At 54.8% G+C, this 19,110-nt stretch overlaps 1 long non-coding RNA gene across 3 annotated transcripts; it reads right to left on the bottom strand.

The window, feature by feature from the left end:
* Positions 1 to 1,743: 1,743 nt before the first annotated feature.
* LOC308182654 lies at positions 1,744 to 17,708 on the bottom strand. Of its 3 annotated transcripts, none has more exons than XR_013941994.1 (3): positions 9,580 to 17,708; positions 9,019 to 9,254; positions 1,744 to 7,950 (listed from the first exon to the last, which is right to left on the bottom strand). It is a non-coding gene; the product is annotated as an uncharacterized lncRNA (long non-coding RNA). The 3 variants fall into 3 exon arrangements; XR_013941995.1 differs by having other exon boundaries at positions 1,744 to 9,254; positions 9,580 to 10,779; positions 11,782 to 17,708; XR_013941996.1 differs by having other exon boundaries at positions 1,744 to 9,254; positions 9,580 to 12,778; positions 12,916 to 17,708.
* Between the last annotated feature and the right edge of the window lie 1,402 nt (positions 17,709 to 19,110).

The raw sequence follows: 19,110 nt of genomic DNA, 5'->3' as shown, positions 1-19,110 counted from the left end.
AGCAGCAGCCTTCTGGCGATGCCAGGCCGACCAACAGGTGGTCGAACACAAAGAAATGTAGCCCGCGTTCCGAGCTCCTTCCTTCCCTCCTGCAAAACCACGTAGCTCCAGCTGCAGGATCTGTGGCGGAGGACCGCAGAGGTGCCGTGGTCCTCTGGATCAGCAGAAGTCACGCCGAGTCCTTGTGAAACCCAGAGAAACCTGGATCGATAGAAAAGCCCTGAAACGTGGTTGCTGCTCAGCACCAGGAGCATCTCAGAGCATTTCCCAGAGCCTACCGGGCTGTGCAAGGCACCCTCACGCGATGCTGTAGGTGTCATTTCCCCTTCGGGCAGCTCACGCTCTGAGGAGCAGCCACCTTGGCAATGATCCTTCTTCTCTTGCGGGAAAGGTGGAGGAGGAAGGAAATAATTGCACTGATTGGACGTGGAGGGAGGGGGAGCTGGAGGAAGGCTGACTGCCAGTCTAGTGGTAAGAGCAGGTAAAGGAATCCAGATATTTGCTCTCCAGAATCCCTCACGAGCTACAATTTAATTTCAGAAGTTCTTCCCGAAAGCTCTTATAATAAACGTCCTCCGCTGGTTTCGCTGCAGCGTGCAGGTCATAGGAGCGATCCTGCTCCACCAAATCCCTGCACGGCTCAGCTTCCCGGAGCTCTGCACAGCACGGGGGGAGCAGATCGCATCCTGCTGCCCCAGGCGTATGTGTGCATCCGGAGCAGCAGACAATCCCCGCCATTTAAGATGTCCTTGCCCTGGTGAGAGGTGGGAAGGGGTCAGCCCACTTGAAGAAGGTGCTGGCAGCTTGTTATGGCACAGTCCCTTTGCGGTGGTTGTTGCTTATTTGTGTGTTACTCCTGCCTGTGACTCAATAAAAGGGAGCCCTTCTCCACAAAGCCATGGGGTCGCTCATTAAAGGTCTGCCCGGCAATCTGAGCAGCCTCGTAAAAGTGCCCTATGTATTATTATGATCCACCAGGCTCAGGTGAAATAATGAGTTTTCATTGCCGCGCAATAAAGTTTATGGAAGTTATAAAAAAATGAAGCTGCGTATAGATACAAGCAGGCACCTGGAAAAGCGTAGCAGAGGGCCAGGGGGAGGGAGCGGTGCCTGGCACTTGGCAAATGAATAATGGTGGACTGGTCATAACTGGAGTGCCTGGTGCTGGGGGAGGCACGGGGACCGGGTGGGAGGGCTCGGCGAGTCGGAGAGCGGCTGGATGCGGAGGTGCTGGGAGCTGAAGAGATGGGCATGTATCGAGAGCGATAGTCTATGAATTAAATACCAAAAACACCACCCCATTACAGCTTCACACAGGGGTCACTTGTTTTATTGACTGTGTCACAATTCAATCCATTCCCAGCCTGACATTTCTGGTCCTTCCTCCCTCTCAAAGCTTTTCTTTATACAGCAGCTCAGTTCCCCAAAGGGTTTTTTTTCTTTTTTCCTCCTTTCTCGCTGCAATTCAAAACCTCTGGAGGATTTATGTTTTCTCTAGACCTGGGGCTGCCCGGCCGGTGCAGCTGTGCTGGGGCTGCAGGTGGAGGCTGGTGCTGAGCGGCTGTGCCACACTGCCCCATTTGGGGCCGGGCGCCTGGGGGTGTCCCGCGGTCACACCCGATGCGTGCCCCTCTTAGGGAGCCCCGCACAATTGTGCGTTTCATTTCCCATTTTGCAGGTGACAAAACTGAGTTATGGATGTCACATCATTGGGTTTTAATGAAAGCCATTTCTGGTGTTAGGGCGAGCGTGACCAATGCAGCACTGTGGGTGCTGCTGGAGCAGCAGTGTCCCCAAGGAACGAGGAAGGGGACAGCCCGGGGACAGCCCGGGGACAGCCCAGGGAGAGGAGCAGCGGTGTCACAGTGGAAAAGGGCTGGCACCTGCTGCCTGGTGCTGGCTCCCTGCTGCAAGCCGCCCCGCGGTGCGTTTCTGTCTTATCCTGCCTGCTCTCATCACGAGCTCTCCAGGACATCCTCTGTTTCTCTCTCCATCGCTGTACGATGCCCGGCGCAGATGTTGGCGAGAGCCTTTAGGCTCCCCCACTAATGGTAACAACAGTAACTAAGTTTGATATATATCTTCGTTGTCTGGAGATGAAGAAAGTCTGATGCGTGCAGCTTGAAGTGGAAAAACAACCTTTCACACTGCATTCTGCCCGGGCTTGGGAAAGTCTGACTCCTCGTTCCCTGAGGACTCGGTGGTGGTGGGAGGCTGTGGCGTGCCCCAGCACCAGCCTGCAGCCCCTGGGCACAGCCCTGCACCCGCGGGGCGAAGGACGGGCAGGACAAGAAGGGCTGAGGAGGGGGAGAGATGGCGATATGATGTACAGAAGCATGCGCCTTATTTTCATGCATCGTTTTGGCTGCGGGTGGGCAGAGAGCAGGTGCTGAGCGGCGGCTCAGGGAAGGAGCGATAACACCGGTACCCAGGAATGATGCTGAGCTGTCCCCTCAGATGCTGAGCTGTGCACTGAACGGTTTTTCCCCTGCTCCCTCTCCTCCTGCACCTCCCTGGGGACCGTGCCCAGGAGCCGGGTGGTCCCGCAGGCGCTCGCTCCCGGCGCTCCTGTGGCGGCACAGCCCTGCCCTGCTGCCTCTGCTCCTCCGAGAGCAATCGCCACAGCCGTACTGTGCTGCAAAGTTTGCTATTAAATATTTAATTCGGACTTAACAACTCAATACGTTTGGTGCCATCAAAGGGTCCGGGGCTTGCTCCCAGCCTGCTCTGATTAACAAAGTACCTGGCCGGCAAAGATCTGCTGATCCAGTCACCCAGGGCTTTGTTACACGCTGTTCAATGCCAGTGGAGAGGCAGCATTAACTAGGAAGCATCGATTTCAGCATTAGCCGGCTTTTACATTCGAAAGCAGACAATGCAAGGACCTTCAATTATCTTCAAAGCAACTGAAGGGAAGGAAATTGGTCTTAGATGTGGTAAATAGACTCCACAAACTCTACTGAAGCATGCAAAGATGTACACAAGGGAATTACAGATCCTTGCATAACTGTTTGTAGTCTATTCAAAAATGTGATTGAAATTCTATAGATTTCGTATTAGTCCCCTTTTTTTTGTGGTAATCTGATTCAGGGATTTACTAATCTGATTGGGATTATTATTGTAAGAGGAAACCCTAACTTGCCTTTTCACAAGGGTCCCTGCCTCTGCTCAGGAGCGCCTGGAAAGAGGGATTTCCACAAACCCGTTTTACCTTTCAGAATCATCTCCCAAATTATCACCACCCGAAGCTGACCACGTGCCATTGTGCCCCGTCAGCCTGCGCCGTGGTGTCAGGAGCCCCCTGGGCAGACGTCCCCGTGCCCCTTGGGCTCTGCCGCTGCCCAGCCGCTCGTGCACATGTCCCTGGAGGGCACACGAGGCGTCCCCAGGCGTGGGGCTCTGGCGGCTGCTCAGTCTGAGCGTGGGGGCTCAAACCCACCCCTGGGTGCTCTCAGGAAGCCAACACCACAGTGCCAGGAACGGGGGCCAAGGCAAATTCATTAAAGAAACTCAACCACAATAATAATGGGACTTCTTCCAGCAGCACTCACACTTCTCTGAGCCTAATGCTAATGGTGTTAGTTGGGGCTCTGTTTTGTCTTCGGGGTTGGAATTTTTTTTCTTTTTTCTGATATCATATTAATTGCCTGCATATGTTGGACCAGATTTTCCCAAGAGCATCTGAGCAGCAGGGGAATGTTTCTAAGACTTCTGAATAATCTGTCTTTCACTGCAGATGCTGAGCACACAAAAATTTGGCCCTCGGTTCTCCCAAGACTCTCAGCCCCCCGAGCTCCCTGGCAGCTGCTGAGCTCCTGCTGGGTGCCACAGGGCATCGCTCCCTGCGCCCATGGGCTTCGCTCCCACCGGGTGCTGAATCCAGCACCCAGCCCCTCGCTCTGCCGTGCTCCCAGGGCAGGCATCCCCCCGAGGGCTGCTCCCCAGCCTTGGCTCACAGCTCTCCTTCCCTTTGGCAAACAGGGGGGTGAGGGGGGGAATCTTTTGCCTGGGAGAAAGGGTCTGGCTGGAGCTAGAGATGGGGACCCCAGAGCACCCGCTTCTTGCCAAAATGCCTGGCCCCGATCTCATCATCTGCTGTTGCTGCTCTGCGTGGTGCTTTGCTCCTCATGCCATGGCTCGGGGCTGATCTGCCCCCCACATCTCTCTGCCTGCCCCCATCCGGAGCTGTGGCAACCCGATGTGGCCATCGGGATCCTGGCTGCGCCCATGGGATTCACTCACAGCCTCAACCCTGTGGAAAGAGCCAAGCACGAGAGCAGCAGTTTTGTGCTCACCATCCTCTGGTTTTACATGGCAGTGGGGGGACAGGGAAGCAGCGTGCCCGGTTCCTTGTGCGTCCCTTTTCCCCCAGGCATCGCTCCCTAACAGCTTATTAATCCCGACCAGGGCTGCGCCTCTCTCTGCTGCCTTGCACCGCTCCCCTTCCATGCAAGGGAGGAAATACCAGCAGGGAAATGACTCTGCTATTGTGCAAAGACTTAAATACGGAAATCCTGTTTAAAATGTTTTTTTTTCAAGCCCTGGTGGTTTTCCCAGCCCCAAAAGGTTGTATCGAGCAAATACACCAGATCTTTCAGACAAGGATTATTGACTGGGAGTCACACACCGTGTAAACAGGGGTGGCAGTTTTGATCTGCAGCGCGTCCATGTCAATACTCTAATTGATCCAAACCGAGGGAGTTTAGAGCCCAGAAGGAAATCAGTCTTGGCATGCTGGCGTAGAGCTGTTGTTGCAGAGGGAGCCGCCGCCGTCCGGGCTGGCTCAGCACCCAAGGCTGAGCAGGGGGTGAGTGGGGACACCCCCACAGCACCGCCCGTGGGGGCTCAGGGGGTGTTAGCGGTGCTAGCGGCGTGGCTGAACAATTTCAAGAGCCTCACCCGGCCTATCAAGGAAACTTTCCTAGAAGCCGTTCATCTCATTTGTTATTTTATGGGAGCAGAATGAATCTCTCGGCGTGTGAGTCAGACGGCGACATTGGGATAGGCACCAATGGGATAAATACAACCGCTTTGACAAGAGAAATTCAGTATTGTCGCTTTCAAAAAGAGATCTGAGCAAGAGAGATGTCTGTGTGTGCAGTGTGGACAGAAAGAGAGTGTGATTTGTGTTGGAGAGAGAGGAGGGAGACGGATGCAGATTCACATTTCATGCGGTATGAAATCACTCTTACATTTTGATTAAATACAGAGCTCCTTTGTAATGAAAAAGCCAAAATATAACCTGCAGACACTTGGTCACGACACAGGAGATCTGAAAGCCTTGCTGAATATTTTATCTCCTCCGCGTACCACCATTGCCGTGAAATAAAACAAGGGAGGGCAGGAGCTGAGGATGAGGAGGGAGAGGTGCCCGCCGTGGCACCGCACCCCGGGTGGCCTGGCAGGGTGCAGGTGAACGGGGCTGCACCGGGCAGTGCCTGTGGGCACCTGGAGCACCGGGGGCTGGCGTCACCGCAGGGCCACCTCCCGGGTGCACAGGACGGGTACTGCCAGCAGGATGAACATCGGCACGAGGGTTTCCGGAGCGGCAGTCACAGCAGTTAGCGCTGTGTTAACGTCAGCCAGCTCTATACAGACTAGCTCACTCCTGCTGTAAAAGGACAGGTCTGTTAATTAGCGCAGAGCACAGTAACCCGCCACGTAGTCGCTGTGGATAACAAATACATCTCCTTGACGAGAGAACCTGGCTATCCTGCACCACGTGCGGGCAGCGTCGCTGTTCGGGGGCAGCGTGCCTGCTGCAGGGCACGCAGTGCTCGCAGGGGACTTGTGTGCCACCACGGAGCGCTCCCAAACCACGAGCATCCTGCCTCCAAAGGGGCTCTGGGCAGCAATGGGGCTTGCAAGAGGTTCCTGGTAGCTCCTTGCAGAATATTTTATATTTTTGCCCCCAAATAATCCTTCCGCACTCTGTAATTGCTCTTCTCTAGATATCTGATCCGTTGTTTGGTAATTAAATCAAGCAGCACAAGTCCAGAAACACCTAGTGAGCTCAGATCTGGCATGATGTCAACACCTCGGAGCTGCCAATCACGTTTTTTTTTCACGCACAGTTGCAGACATCGCTCGGCGCTGATTGTGAACAGATTGTTTAATCTCTCTGGTTTCCGAACCCTCACTCGCTACCCCTTGCCCCCTGCTGCTCTGTGCCCGGTGTGGGACGCGGGGCTGGGGAAGAGACAGAGGAGATGATGCTCAGGATAGCCTGCAGTGTGCCAGCCGTCACCAGGAGCTCCAGAGGTGGCTCTGTTACTGGGATCATCCAGATGTGGAGCCAAGTGACAGCACTGGGGTCCCCGTGCCTCTCCCCTCGGCCTGTGGCTGGTGCTGGGTGCCCGCGGGTCATGGCGCAGAGCCTGGTAGCTGCCAGCAGCCCTTGCCGCGAGCCGGCCGGCCGGCTGGCGGGGGTCACGCTCTGCTCGCCTGGGATGTCCTCCAAACACCGTCCAGTCAGAGGGAATTTTCAGCCTGACTGGTGATTTGGCTTCGTTCTGCAGGTAGCAGAAGGTTTCCTGCGGGGCTGGGGGACTCCAGCAGCTCGGGCAGTGATCGGATGGCAGGCGGAGCCGTGTCCTTTAGGATGGATGGAGTGGGTAGGAGCAGGAGAGGCTGGAGGCTGCAGGTCCCGGCACACAGACCGTCCCCATCGTGCCGAACTGCAGCCACGGGCACAAACCGCGCTGGCAGATGACTGATATGCCCAAAGACTGTTATTTTAGGGATACAGCTTGCCTTTTTCTGGAGCAAGACCCGTTGCCAGGGAAAATGCTCAGAGACGCCTCGCAGAGCCAAAAGAGGCAAAATCCGCCCGGAAAAAAAACTACCCAGGCAACGCGCTCCCCTCTGCCCGGAGAGCTGGGGGCAGAAAGCAGGCGGTGCACGGGGGACCAGAGCAATGGCAAGGGCCACCAAGTCCTGGTGGCTTGGCTCGCTGATGCCGAGCCCGGCCTCATCTTCCCAGCACGATGCGGCCGAGGTGGGGCTCGGGGCTGCGCGGGCAGCACAGGCAGCGGTGGCAGCGCTGCGGGCGTTGGGGCGTTCCTCCCTCCGCCGGAGCTATTTATCTTGGGAGAAACAGAGGAATATTTTGTATCTTTGACAAAGCAGCACTTTACGGGCGCTTGACACTTTATTAACTAATCTCTGGTACTTGAGTAATTTATTATGTTTAAGCTGGTGCCATCAAGTCTCTCAGCAGTGTCCGTGTGCGCCGGGAAATAAATTAAAGACTGTCCAGAGATACTTGGCTCATCGCTGTGATTGCTGGGCTAGCATGATGGAGGGCTAAGGTTCTCTCCTCCTGCAAATTGGAAATTAGGAATTAATAAGATGACAGGACCGGGAGCCCCGCTAGCTGTGCCCGGCGGGGAGGCAGTGGCCGGGCTCGGCGGTGCTGCAGCTCCCCGTGGGCCCCCAGCAGAGCTCCCTGCCCTGGTTGCCCCGTCCGGGGCTGAGGGTGGTGCAAAGCCCAGAGCCCTGCCAGTGTTTCAGAGATGTAAATGGGATGATGTGGGTAATTACAGGCCTGTCAGGCTAACATCAATCCCGGACAATATAATGGGAGAGCTGATACAGGATCTGATTAATAAAAAATTAAAGGAGGTAATATAATAAATGCCAATCAACACAGGTACATGGAAAATGGATCTTGTCAAACGAAGTTGATATCTTTTTGATTACATTACAAGTTTGCTTGATAAAGGTAATAATGTTGATGTAGTGCAGCTCAGCTTCTGCAGACAGTTGAGTTGGTGCTCCGAAGCGTTTGGAGAAAGGGACTGAAATGCGGTGAGCAAGGTGGCAGACGTTGACGAGATTAAAAACAGGCTGAGTGGCAGATCTCACTGCAAGCAGAAACGTGGCATCTTCGGGGGGTGCAGCGCCTCTGCCAGCATCCCCTCAGCGCTGCTCCTGGCCTCGGGTTTTCTGCTGAGACAGAAGCACAAAGCACACAGCTGTTGGGGCTAGAGCCTGCAGGAGTGGGCAGATCTGGTGTTGGAGTTACCATACGAGGAAGCAGGTCACCGAGAGGCGACGTGATGCAATGTGCAAGCAGGGTACAACCAAGGATGGCCAAATGGAAATCCTGCTCCTGGTTCTGGGGTGCCTGGGGACCCCCCGTGGCCCCTCTGGGCTGGGGCCAGGACCTCTGGCAGCGGGGCTGCCCAGCTCAGAAGTTTAAAGCTCTTCTGACAGCAGCAGCAGCAGCAACAAAATCGTGAGCGGTCCCATCCGTCAGTTTCCATGGCAACTCAAAATTACTCACTTTGGGGAGGAGGGACCAGCCCTCGCGCAAGAGCCTCCCTGCTTCTGTGTGCGCTGGCAGTGGGCTGGGGTGGTGTTTTTCTTCTCACAAGCCACGGGTGACATGAATGCATGGGCAGACTCAGAGGATAATTAAAACATGTACCATTTAACGAATGACAACAATTGAAACTTTAATTACTCAGCCTGTGTCTGTTTATTTCCTCCCCAAATTGCCCAACTCACGAAAGGAAGTAAGAAGGAGTAGGGAAGGAGACTGAGGGCAAAACCTGATTATGTTTATTAAGCCAATACAAAAACTCGGCACTGTAATAATAATTAAATTAATTATAAAAGCAATTTGCTTCCGAAAATGTAATTTGACAGCTTACAGGCTGTTGCACCGATCCAACGGCCTCAGCTTAAAGTAGGCAGGAGGCAAACCCACCCAGAAGGATCGCCGTGCAATTGTAATGAGGTGCCAGGATGGGAGAACAAAACTGCCCCGTGCTCGCTGCGGCACCTGCGGGGGGATGAGGTCCCGTGCCGAAGCACAATGCCGGGCTCTGCAAAGCATCACCTGGATGTGGGCGCAGGTGTTTGCACCCCGGGGGCCTTCCCCATGCCTCTGCTCTTGTGTGCATCTGCAAGAGCCGCTGGCCCCAGGGAAAGAGCTCCCAGGGGCCGGGAGCCAGCCTGGCATGCACGTCCTCTCTACTCCAGCTCCACATGGGCATGGCAGCAATGCAATACCTGGTCTGCAGGAACAAATTCCCACTGTGGGTGTCGCATGGGAGCGGGGAACTGCGGGTGATGCCTTGGCCAGGGTGCATGCATCATCTGTCTGGGTCGCATCCCGCCCAGCAGGGCTCAGCTCCACAGCTCGAGCACCCTGGAAGCATTTCGTGCTCCAGCCACTGCCCCAGCTCGTCCTTCTCCGCCACCCGGTGCGAGCTCTTCCCCCGTGTCCAGCCTTGAACCAGGGTTCACTGAAAATGAAGGGAAGCGCAAGAGCTGAATGCAAATGGGCATCTCTAACTGCTTGTTCAGAGAAAATAATTTTGGGGATGGCTACACGCTTATAACCTTTGTAATGCCAGGCAGAAGGTGGTTTATGACTTTGTTGAAAATAAAAAATAATCTGCTGAAAGATGAGAAAAGAGCTGGCTTGGAAGTGACAAGTTTTTGGCCTAAACTGCTGGATCTGGAAAGCTGTTCAAAGAAAGCAGATTGCTTTCAACCAGAAACAGTTTGATTGAAAACCTTGTTTTCCATAGGAGAAAAAAAGTTTTGACAAAACACTTTTATACCAACCTCACTCCTTTCTTGCTACCCACACTGGATGTCGCCTCTCTGCCCGTCATCAGTAAGGTGCATGGGATGTGTGTCCGCAGCCGGGGAGGGTGCTGGCGCCTGGGGAGCAGCCGTCACCCAGGGCAGGTTCCTGCTCCCCCAGTGCCTTCCTGCGTCCTCATGGTGGGCAGGGGGATTGGAGCCGAAATCTGGGATAATTACCTGCGGCATTGTTCCCAAATTGCCTCTGATTGCTGTGCAGGGACTTGGTCTGCGTTCCTACAGCCCGCTGGGCTGCATTTTGTGGTTTTTGACTTCTTTTTTTAATGATGGAGGCTGTTTCTTGCCTTCCAAAGTAGGTCAGAACCTCAGTGAGGAGCTTTTCAAACACCCTGGGTTTTGAAGCTGGGAAAAACTATGCTCTTCTTTCTGCCGTCCCGCTCCCTTCTCCAAAGGCACGCTGACATCCAACCACTTTAAACCACTGGGTTTGAGCAGCAAATTATAAGTTAAATTATAAATAATGCCCAGCTTTCCAAGGGCTCTGACTATTACGCCAGACTCGGAGCCATTCACCCAGCCTGTCTCTGCATCCTGGCCAATGCAGTCATTATGTCTACGGGGTGCCTGGCTGCATCGATCGCCTTGAAAAATGCATGAGCTTGCTCCCTTGTCGGGCAGCGCCTGGAGCACGGGAACCTGCGGCAGCCCTGAGCGGGGGCCACGGCCCCAGAGCTGTCCTCTGCCCGCACGGTGAGCCGGGGGCAGCTGGGGGCTCGCGGGCTTCGGGGAGACCTGGGGAAGGACCGGGGTTTCTGTGGGCTTCCAGCAGATCTGGTGCTGATGAGCACAGCCCGACGAGCGCACGCTGCCAAAGACGAGGAGAAAATATTTGGCAGCGGGTGAGGGACGGAGCTTACGTACGTGGTGAGAGCGCTGTGGTGTTGGTGATAACGTGTGCAGGTACGCTGCCCTTGTGTTGTTCTGTGCTTGCTGCTGGTGGCAGCAGATGCAACCAGAGCTCTAATGGCAGGAGAAGACCAGGGCAATCTTCAGAGAGAGGATGTCTGAAGGCAGCCACGGCATGGCCGTGCCATTCCCACACAGGACTCGGGGAAGATGCTGGAGGTGCTGGCGAGGCTGTTCCTGCAGCTCACCCCGCGCCTCACCCATCGGGCTCCCACGGAGGTGTAATGGATGGGGAAGAGTAGGTTTGAAGGTCTCGGGGGCAGAGAAGACAGCACGTGAGCCATCAGTCAGGTACAAAAGCAAAGAAGTAACATTTCAGTGCAGTAATTTTTAATAATTTATGATTTTCTCTCGGTTCCCAGAGTGTTATTACCTCACTTAATATCATTTACAAATTACACATGATCCCATCAATTGTAGTAAAGTGAGGAAGTGTCTGGGAGATGCTCAGAAATCAAATGCTATGGAGCAAATGAGAATTTATGAAGCTGAGCGGGCTGCAGAGGTGGCAGGGCAGCAGAGCAGTGCCCGGGATGCCACTCACCGGCACGGCTGTGCCCCTGGGCTGCCCTGAGACGTGGGCACTGCGGAGGGGAGGTGGGGGACAAGGGACCGGTGTGCCACCGGATGGACTTTGCTCAGGGTTGGTTTTCATGTACGTATACAGAGAGAAGCAAGGCAGCAAAGGGAGCGTGTTGTGAGCTGGCTGTGCTGGGGGAGAGCAGAGGGAAGGGGGGCTCTTTGAGGCCGTATAACCCCATCTCCCCACCGTGCCCGCCTGCCCCTCTCTATGTACCTGTCCCCGCAGGTCTGGCTGTCCTGCCACCCTGACATCCCCAGCCTCCCTTCCCTCTCTTGTCTGCACGTAGGGCTAAGGACTCATTTGGCTAATTATTAAGGAGCAGGGCCTTCCACCTCCGTCCCCCGGGGCTCAGCGTGGCAACTTGCAGAGGTGGATGGCGGCACAGCAGGGAAGTGGCTTGGCTGCCCAGGTCCGGAGCCACGTGTTTCCATGCCTCTCTCTGGCCATCTCCCATCCCCGTCTCTGCACCTCTCAGCCTCCAGGGTGGAGGAACACCAGGGGCACCCGAACTGCCCTCCCCTGGCCGTGTTCCCCAGGGGCAGCCTGGTGGCTCCTAGCAGTGCAGGGTGAAGATGCAGCCCCTCACTGGGGGCTGTGGCACGGGGCTGGGGGCTGCGGCACGGGGCTGGGGGCTGTGGGACGGGGCTGGGGGCTGCAGCACGGGATGTCACCTGTTGCTTTGGCTCTCGCGGTGAGCGTGCGGCTTCGCTGCCATCGCCCAGCGGGGCCTCGTTGCACAGGAAGGAGCACACAAATCCTGCTCTGCTGCTAACAGCTCCGTCATTTGGCAGGGGAGAGGCTGAGCCCCTCCCACCCCACGCTGCCTTCTTGTTTGTCTTTTTTTTTTTTTTTTTTTAATCGTTTCCTCCTGCAAGAAATAAAGAGCGAAAGAAAGGAAGCGAGCCAGCCCTTTCCCCACTCTTCTCCTCCTCCTCCTCCTCATTAGCGCTGCATCCCAGGGAAAGCGTAATTTCCTTTGTGTCGCTGGTGGCACAGAAATCTTCTCCATGGCAACACGGCCGGTGGCGAGCAGTGCCGGGCCTCCAGGATGCCTGCGAGGGGGGACCGGGCTCCGGGGGCAGCTGGCTGCAGGGAGGCTCTGGTGGCAGCCCGGGGCTGGGCATGTCCCCGTGGGGCATGGAGCAGGGATGCTGCACGGCTCCAGCACGTCGTGGCACTGCCCGTTGCCTTGCTTTTGTCCAAAGAAAGAAATCGTGGTGAATGTCCAGAGTCCTGCACGGGCTGGGGGTGTTTGTGGGGACAGCAATTAGCCAGAAAATAGCTGGTGGTGTGGGTGGGTGCCTGGTTTGCCCACGTTGCTGTGTGCCAGAAGCACCCGTATGGCACAGCCCCAGCACGGGACATCCCGCTTGTGGCCCTGCTGCTGGCAGCGATGGGGCAGCCGGGGATGTGGCCACCTTTGGAAGCAAGAAACAGGTGACTGCATGCGCCCATAGGGCTGACCTGGGGCTGCTGGTACGCCCCCCACAAATCAGGCACCCATCCTGCCTCTGTTGCCCCTGGTCCACTGTGTTTCAGTTGGGAGGAAAGTTCTTGTAGCTTCCTCCTTGAGACCGCGCTGGGGAAGGGGTGGAAATGATCCTCCGTGCAGCTTCCTGCGGCATTCCTTAATTATCCTTCTCACAAGGTTCAGACACAAGCAAGTCTCTGCAGAGAAAACAGCCCTTTGTTATCTAATAACTCACAGAGAACAGCGATTTGCATACAGCAAGAGGAACAGAAAAAAAGCAGAGGAAAATGCCTCCCTCTGAACATCACAGAAGCATTTGATGGAAATAACTCACCCTGGCCGATCTCCCTGTCTGGAGTTCTCCCCGAGTATCTGGGACGAGTGGGACTCACAGTTCTCTCTTCTTAAAGGCACTGCACTTGGCAGAGCCTTTTAACTAAATTGAATGTCTCTGTCCTGCAAAAATATGCTTACATGCTGCCTTTCATGCCAGCGCACCTGGACACGCTGGTGATTGCACTACAGAAGAGCAAAGCCAGATGAAAAAGCTTATCAAATGTCAGTAGAAATGTAAGTGGTCAAGAGCTGGAGTGCCTGTTCAGCAGTGGTTTTCATCCCAGATTGAGAGGAGGAGTGAACTATCAGGGCTCAGTGTTAACTGCAGGATTTGTGTTGGATTGTAAATGTCTGAGCCTCAGCCGGGGCTCAGACAGCTGCTGGTGCCCCCTGGGCTTCCTGGTCCCCATCCTGCAGGGGCTTGGAGCAAAAGCGTTTGGGAAGGCACCGTGGGTGCTGTCCTGCACGCTGTGGTGTCTCCCCGGCGTGCCCAAGGCTTGTGGCCCAGCCCGGCTGGTGCCAGCCCTTATCCGGGCAGCCACGTGGAGAGAAGGGGCAACTGGAGCTCCTGTCTGCGGAGAGCGGGTTGGGGTGTAGAAAGCTGGAAATGGAAAGGTTTTGATTCGATAAATGTTTGTTGGCATCGGTAAATATACAGAGGGTACGGCTGGACTCAGTGGAAAGGGACGGTCTTATCTACAATCGGATTATTTTTAAGTGAAAAGACAGTAGCAGCTGCTAAAATGCATTGACTTGTTGAAAACATATAGATTTGGATACCAATGCCATAGAGTGCTATCACTTAGGTGTCTCAGCCCATCTGCGTAAAGTAACTATTGATTTTGGTTGATATGCATTGATTCCAAGAAAACTGCCCTGCTTTGAAAATGAACTTCCAGTAGTTTCAAGGGAAAATGCAATGCGCTGTCTCTCTTGCAGGGCTCCCTTGTTTTGTTAAACGTGTCTTGCGTGTTTGAAAAACAGAAGCAAAGCCAAACAAATAGCTCGGAGGGAATTAAAATGCATCGATTCTCAGGGTGGGAATAATGGCCTCCGTTAAAAGCTTTTGGAGACGTTAACATACATTGCTTTGAATAAAGATCTCCCTCTGGCCCACGGCTCCTGCACCTGCTACCATGACAATTATTTGGATGAGAAGGTGGGGAGCTGAAACGCAGCCCTACCGCCCCGGAGCCTCTGTGCTGTGGTGCCAGGCAGGGGGAGACCAGCTTGGAGACGACTTGGAGGGATTAGCTCCTCGGGGCTCACTCTTGTGCATCGCAGAGCCACAGGATCCAGAGAAGGAGGTTGGGAGGCACTGGGAGACCTCGTCTTGCCCGTCCCCCTGCCCCAGGATGGGGTCAGCGCAGCCACGCCATTTCCAATGGGCCTGTGTCTAATATTTTTTAAGTTTCCTAGTGATGATTTCACACCTCCTGGAGTGATCCACACCAATAACATCCTGTAAATGGAGATCTACTGCTTTATACAGTATTGGTTGTATTTCGTGTTCATTTCTTACCTTTTTTAAGCCAGCATTATGTATTTAACAATTACCATTCCATTGTAGAGGCATTTGAAGGCAGTGAGAGGCAACCTCTGCTCTGGGGGTAAGGACCTTGAGGATGTGGTGGTTTCCCCAGTGTCCCTGCCTGGCAGAACAGCCCTGCTCCTCGTCCCCTCTGCTCGTGGGCAGGAGGGGATGCTCTCACACCTCTTATCGGTGCAATTAGTTGCTTATAAAGGGCTCTCACGAAGAGGCACGGTTGCTGGACAGAGCTGTTCCTTGGGGTAGTGCTGGGCTGCCCACAGAGTGCTGCTCCGCAGCCCTTCTCTTCCCGAAGCAGCCGAGGCTTTCCCAAATGGCTGAGAGCATTCCCGTGCCCTGCAGGGTGCCGGGCTGTCCGTCTGTCCCTCGCTGTCTGTCCGTCTGTCCCACCCCAGGTCTCTTTTCCCTCGCGGTCATTTTAATTGGCAGGGAACGGCCAGTAATTCGGCAGCGGGTCTTGGCCAGCCCAACCTAACAGAGCCTTGTCACTTGGATCAACAGGCAGAGTCCATCTGGGAGACCAAGCCCTAGTCCCTCCAGCAAGTCCTTGCTGTTAATTAAAGGTATTAATTGGCATGCAGCCTGCTTGTTTAAAGAGACGGTGGCCTCTGCAGTAATTAGAGATGCACGGAGCTGCCCTCAAACGACGGGTGCAGGCGGGTGGCAGGGCTTTGCTGGTGCGGGGGCTTCTGTCCCCACATGTGCTCCTGGGGGGGACGGATGCTGCTGGTGTGGCTGGGCACAGAGGTGGGGAGCATCGGGGTGAATGCACGTCTGGGGCTGGATCCGGCCTTGTCCTCCCCGTGGCCATGCCCTGGCTGCTCTCTGCACCATGCCGGTGCTCCAGGTGCACGGGGCGGGTGCGAGCAGGGGGATTTTATTGTTAGGCACGACGTTTTGTTGAAGCAGATGATTTCTCCTAGGCTCCCTACCTTTTGCTGTTCAATTTTCATTGTAAACCCCAGGAGGGATGTGTTGCGTGCTGTATTTTGCTTTTGCTAAGAAATGGTAATTCCACGGAAAGCCGGCTGCCGCTGCTCGGTGTGAGGGTGCGCAGCCCCAAGGGATGAGCCCGGCGCTGCCCAAGTTTCCCAGGCCCTCCACCTGAACTTCGTTAGAGTCTTTGCAGTTCAATTTCTGAATGTAGTCTGAGAGCAACATGAAAATTAGATCTAATAATGAATGATTACAACTTTCAAGTTAAGTCTAGTTGGTTGACTAATCAATTTGGTTAAGTGAAAATCCATAGCAAATGAGTCAGCCGCAGTACAACATTTCTCCATCCAATTTAAATTAAAATCACCAACCATAATAATTTCACAATTACTCTGTGAGGATGCACCAGGGACTTGCCCCTTGAGAAAGAAAATGTCAAGGACTGCATGAGAGGCACCCGGGGCACGGGGGAGCGAGGAGCAGCCCTCGGCCGCCCACCTGGGCAGCTGTGAGCGCAGGGACAGGGACGGATGTTCAAGGAGCCGGGGGGCATTGCTGGCTCTGCAGGTGGCACCAAATTGGAGGGTCCTCCCCACCCCAGCACCAAAGCACAGCACCTCACGTCCCCCCAGCCCCAGCCCACCATCCTGCAGGGTGCATCCAGCCTACCAGAGGGGCTTGGCCAATATTTATATCAAGGGAGCAGAGGAGTGTGAGAGGGGAGCCCAGTCCTGTGGATCAATTTGTAATTTTTCTTTTTTGCTGTGGCAGGAGTGTGAGGGATGCGAACATTAAATCTCCAGGAAAGTCGCCTCTGCAGCAGTCTTTAGTGGTCTGAATTATTTATTTGTGTACAGTTGTGCTACACACCGAGCCGTAAAAAAATAAATAAGACCACAGCAGGCTGCGCCTGTAATGGAGTGGTTGTGTGGTTGGGTGCAGGTCTCCTCGGGACGGGTCTCATCCTGCACACCAGGAGGCTGCAAGGAAGAGGGGCGGGTGCAAGGGCCCAAATGCTTCTTATTCTGCTTTCTGTCGCATCCTCTGCCTCCTCTGTTGCATACGGCAGGTAATTAACGATCCATTCACACGGCAAGCGGAGGGTGAGACAACTCTGGTGGATTAATAATTTAATATTCTTACAGAACTCCATACCTGTGCAAAACACCTGGATGCATTCCTTGCAAACTTCCTTCCAAGCCGCTGGCCCGGCAGGGAAGGCTTCCCAGAGGTTTCTGTGCACGGCCACCGCACACATCCTGCTTGGCGCGGGGAGCGCTGACAGCGGGCGGCTGCTCTGTGCAGGGGGAGAGCTCCCTGGGAGCACGCTGGCTGCTGCATCCATCTGCACAGTCACCGCTCTGCCAGGCTCTAACTCGATTGCTTTGTAATGTACTTCTCTGCTGCGGTGTGCACGCAGGCAGAGCTGCGTGAAGCCCGGGCGGTGCCGGTGTGTTACGTGTTGTGCAGGAGGTGCTCGCAGCCTGCGGGGAGCTGGATGGCGGCAGCGCAAGGCGGAGGCGCTCAGTTCTGCAGGGGAATGTGTGGTGGCCTCGTGGGTCAGGGCAGAGTGAAATTCCAGAGGTTTCCCAGCATGGAAACTGGGAAATGGCTGACATGCTTGCTCGAAGGGGAGAAACCACAATTCACTTTGAATAGCGGGGTGGAGAGCGCACCAGCCTGGGGAGCAGAAACCCCCGGGGTCTGCAGCCACCAGCTTCTCCCCAGTGCAGCCAGCTGGGCTGCGGCACTGTTTTGTTCCAGGCTCTGTTTTGTTCCCCTGGCACCTGCCGAAAATACCGGGCTCGCGGGCACTTCGCCTCCTGTGTGACTCGGGCAAAACTTTGTAAGGGCTGTCCTAATAAATAATAGAGCATCTTCCTTCCCTCGCTGTTGTGAAAGCTCCTGCCTGACGCGGGAGAAACCTTTTGATGCATTTTGATAAAAGAGCCAGGCAGTGGTGAGTGAAAGCCAGGAGACATTTATTTAATGCCGCCAACACAAAGGTCCCGGCGCTGACGCCCGCTGCAAAGCGATTGTTCGCCCGCTCCCGAGCTGATGTCTCTGCCTCACCTCTCCCGGGCCCGGGGGATCGAGGCTGTGCTGGGGCCGTGCACAGGCAGGAGGAAGGTCTGGGGGCTGCGGAGGGTCAGCCTCCAGCCCCAGCTCTTGGGGTTTTGCCCAAGCTGGGTGCTGGCATCATGGTGCGTGGAGCGGTAACTCCAGGTGTCTGTGGAAGCAGGGCTTTGTACATTCGGTTTTCATCTGCTGGAAGGAAATGATTTTGTTAGGTTAACACTGCAATTATCTCTTCAGAAAGCCTTCACCATCTGAAGATGCTTCTGGAAGAGGCATCCAGCTGAAATAATGAATCGTGCCAAATTCAAAACGAGCACCGTCCCGTGGGCCTCCGGGAGGACGTGAGCCGAGCCCCAGGTGTCCCTGCTGCGCGAAGCCCTCCTGGCCAGAGGGGCTGGGTGAGGCTGTCCTGAACAGCGAGGCTGTCCTGGTGTTAGTGAGGCTGTCCTGAACTGCTCTGCTCCTTCAGCCGAGCCCCGCCAGCCACGTGTCCTTGAAGGCACGCAGACAGACAGACGGACAGGCCGTGCCCCTGCGCACCGAGCGCTGCCTCCCGCGTTGCTGCTGTCTCCCTGGGGCGTTTTGTCCACCCCCGGCCTCCCCTCGGTGATGCTCACGCACACACGCAGCAGGCTCAGCACAAACACAGCGCTGCACCTAGCCCAGAAATCTTGGTGTTTTCCTCCCGGAACGCAAAAAGGAGAAGAGACGATGACACGTGGCTCACGTAACAGATGGAGCCATGGATTATTTGGAGCCTCTTGTACTAATTTTACAAATGCTGCATGTCTGCAGGCTTTTAATAGTTGAATTCCTGGCTAAATGGATAAAGAATATGTCCTGTGGGGACTAAAGGCTTCGGGGAATAACTTATGCAAATCCTCCCATCTGAACGCAGGTGGTGACAAGTTTGCTGCAGTTTCTCTCGTGGTGATGGTGGCAAAGATGCAGGCTTGGGTGGCGTGAGCCAAAAAGCCCCAAAAGGACAAAATGATGAAGCTTGCTTGGCCCTGGGTGAGTGTGCCTGGTACTTTGGAGGTACCGAGGCTGCAAGGAGATGATAGCCATTGCCTGGGAAGATGTGAAGGGGCAGGTTATTCGTGGCTCTTTGGGAAGCTCTGTGAGTCCTGTTCGGGGCTGCAGGGAGGAGGCCGCCCGCTGCCCACTCATCCCTGCCTCGAGGGCCCTTTGGGATGCGAAACCTCTGGTTTTATCACTGCTTTAGCTCCAGCTCAGAGGCAGAACCCAGGCAGAGTCATAGCCCAGTTGGGCAGCACAAGCTGAGGTGTTGAAAGATGCATTATGAATGCAAGGTGTAGGGAACAGAAATTATTAAACTCACAGATAGCAACAGAGCTCCCTTTGTGAGCGGTGGAGATGGGAAATTATGCTGAAGCAATGCATTGCAAATCACCCAATGAAAGGCAGAGAAGGCCCTTTTATCCTCCAGGCCCTGAAGTTTTTCCGGTATCTTTGTATGCAGAGGCATTCCTTCAGGGGAGAAAGAGAAGCCAGCAATTTTGTGGCTGATTGGCAGGCTGTCCAGTGCCAATAAAGATATTTGTTTTTTCATACAAGTGCTCACAGACTGAAATCTCACTCTTGCATTTTCCATTACAGAGGAAAATG

The sequence above is a fragment of the Anser brachyrhynchus genome (assembly GCF_964034855.1).
Source record: "Anser brachyrhynchus genome assembly, chromosome: 25".
Taxonomy (NCBI): Eukaryota; Metazoa; Chordata; class Aves; order Anseriformes; family Anatidae; genus Anser; species Anser brachyrhynchus.
Note: the sequence above shows the minus strand (reverse complement) of the source record. Positions and strands in the feature narration are given on the sequence as shown.